The sequence below is a fragment of the Octodon degus genome, unplaced genomic scaffold (assembly GCF_000260255.1).
Source record: "Octodon degus isolate 3935 unplaced genomic scaffold, OctDeg1.0 scaffold00085, whole genome shotgun sequence".
NCBI lineage: Eukaryota > Metazoa > Chordata > Mammalia > Rodentia > Octodontidae > Octodon > Octodon degus.
The window spans coordinates 11229370-11232566 of record NW_004524661.1 but is presented as its reverse complement, the minus strand read 5'-3'; positions in this window follow the sequence as shown (position 1 = coordinate 11232566).

Sequence of the window (3197 nt, the reverse complement as noted above, 5' to 3'; positions counted from 1 at the left end):
AAATTTAAAAAAATAAATAAATGAGATTATATCATATTTAAAGGCTTCTACACAGCAAAGGATACAACAAACAGAGTGAGAAGATATCCTACAGAATGAGAAAAAAATTTTGCAAGCTACTCCTTAAAGGGCTAATATCCAGAATATGTAAAAAACTCAAGGAAATTAGACCCCTCAAATTGAAGACTTAAAAGGGCATGTGAAATGAATAGATACTTCTCAGATGAAGAAATATAAATGCCCAATAAATACATTAGAAAATGTTCAGTATCACTGACCATTCAAGATAGGCAAATTAAAACAACCCTGAGATTCCATTCACTCCTGAAATCTTCACAAAATCAAGTAATAAATGGTAGAGAGGTTACAGGAGAAAAAGAGCACTTCATTGTTGTAGAAACAGAAACTTAGCCACATGGAAATCAGTATGGAGACTGTTTTCAAAAAACTAAAAAAACTCATTTGATAGTTATTCCTTTGCTAGATACCTTCATAAAAGTTAAAGATTTCATATTACAATGGTATATACATACTCATGTTTCTAACATCACAATTTATAATTCATAAATCTTGGAACTGGGCTTATATGTCCATCAACTATTTGGCTGGCCCTAAATTTGAGATAAATGGATAAAGACAATGTGAGTACACACAATGGAGTACTACTGTACCATAAGGCGAGATAAATTTGAGTCATTTGTCGGAAAGCAGGTTCATCCTGAGACTGCCATGTGAAGTAAATGAGACATACAAGCTTGCTTATTTATTTGTGTTTTAGGCAAGGGTCTTCAGGGTATTCAGGGTCTCACCAATTCGGACTCATAGTGATCCTCCTGTTTACAGCCTCCCAAGAGCTGGGATTACAGGTGTGCACCACCATGCCCAGTCTCAATTGCCATCTCAGTGTGGCCCCGGGGGCAGGGCCAGCACTGCAGGGGTGAGATTGAACCCCGGCTCCTGCTCCTATTTGCAGGCTCTTTAATCCACTGAACTATTTGGCTGGCCCTAAATTTGAGATGGAGGATTTTTTTTTTCCCCCTCTATTTCAGGGTGCCGTAAGTGCAGGTCTGGTGCAGCTGCTGGAGCTGGGAATCGAATCACGGTCTATGTGCCTGACTGCATTTGCCCAAGTGGTGTATAAGCTTAGAGATCAAAATTTTTCCTAGAAAGCTGACATATTAAAGTGCAAAATAAAAAACAATAGGAGAAAAGGAGAGAAAAACGTTATCGTAATCCAGCATGGCTCGTGTATCAGAATGTGTACTTTGATGTAGCATAATTGTTGTTATGTAGTTCAGTATTTTTTTTTTTTTTTTGGTCTGTTAGTCTGGCTCTTAATCTGTATTTATGATAATTAACATGATAAGGATTTAAAAACTTGTTGATGACAACCCCCCCAAAGATATGTTATCACATATATCAACTCCCACAACAAATGTAGTCATTACATCTTATAAATCTGTACTAGTAAAAAATTTTAAAATGGAGGTTTAGTGGCTGGGGATATAGCTCAGTGGCATAAGCATCTGCCTGGCAAGTACAAGGTCCTGAGTTCAATCCCCAGTTACTACAAAACAAAAAACAAAACCAAATAAAATGGAGGTCTATTTTTTCTTTGGAGTTTTGGGAAGAAACACAGTTTGGTACGTGTATTTAACCCACTGTCGTAATGTGGAGCATTTTACCGTTATTGATTTTGTGGTCTTGGGTTCTGAGCCTCGACCTGTCCTCGTGGAAACTTAGATTTCCTCAGTTTCACACCTTACATGGCAGGCTGTGGTCCTCTGTCTCACTCGAGTTGCTATTCTTTGCCATTAAGTCTTTGGTAGAGTTAATTAACTGCAACTGGAACATTAAGTACCTTAGATAAGGCCCTTTCATACAGATGAAGCACTAGACTAGCCATTTTACTTCCAGCTATTCATATTGGCAGCCTTCACCTGGAAAAAGAAATGCTGGTATTAGTCGTGGTTCCCATTGTTTCTGAGCTATCTGAGTTGCACAGATCTGCATCTTCCTTGAACTCCTGCAGACTTCTTATTACGGGTTCTGAAGATGAAGCTTTGAATTACGGCGCATTCAGTTCCCTGCATCCTGCCAAGAGCAATGCTTAGAAGATGATTTAGGGTCAGCTTGCGTATTAACACTGTTGATCTAAAACAAAGCTATCAATTTTCATCCTTTACTCCGAGGCCCAATCAGTGTTCTTAATAATGGTAGCGTTCTAAGAGGGGACTGGGATCTATTTTCCATTTACGCACTGCATAATTAATTTGATTTTAGCAAGCAGTATTTGAATATCAACTGCATAGGGCGCTACTAACTAAATAGAAAATGTAATACTCGTTATGTATTTTGTATTTGGGCATTTCAAGGATGAGCAGGACATAGAAGATACGATACTATGGATATTTTATCTCCTCACTCCCTCCACAGGGTCTCACTATCTAGACCCAGCTGGCCTTGAACTCATAATCCCTCTGCCTCAGTCTCCCAAGTGCTGGGATTACAAGCATGCACCACCTCTCTGGTTAACATATTATTTTTCTATGTGGCTTTAACAAAGTAGCATAAACCAGTGTCTTAAATAATCCAAATGTATTTTCTTACAGATCTCTAGGTCAGAAATCTGAGCCAGATCTGATTTGGCCAAAATCAAGGTGTCTGCAGGCTACATATCTTTCTTTCTGGAGACACCAGGGGAGAGTAAGTTTCCAGCTTGGCTGGAATTTAGCTGATGGAATTTAGTTCCCTGAGTTTGAGAATAAGGCCCTTGTTTTCTTCCTGCTTATAAACTGAAGACTCATCAACGTAGTTCATTGCCCACTTCCCACATATTAAAGACCAGCAGGCTGAGTTGTGTCTCTCACTTTACTCGGACTGCAGCCAGGAAAGGTTTTGTCTAAAGTCAGGGTTGCATATGATTAGACTGAGGATTCCCTTGTAATCCAGGACATTGTCTCTAACCCAGAGTTGATAAACTTAATCATTTTGCCTCAATGGATTCTGAGAATTTGGGTGTGATGCGAGGTGTGGGGTATGTCATTTTGCCTGCTGTGTACAGTCACTGCAGGTTTTTTTTTTTTTTTGGCAGTTTGTTTACTCACTAAAATTTGCGATGATTTGGAATCGCCAGCTTCAAAGCTCAAACATGACCACCTTTTAGATAATTATATAAATATATTTAATTGGCACAG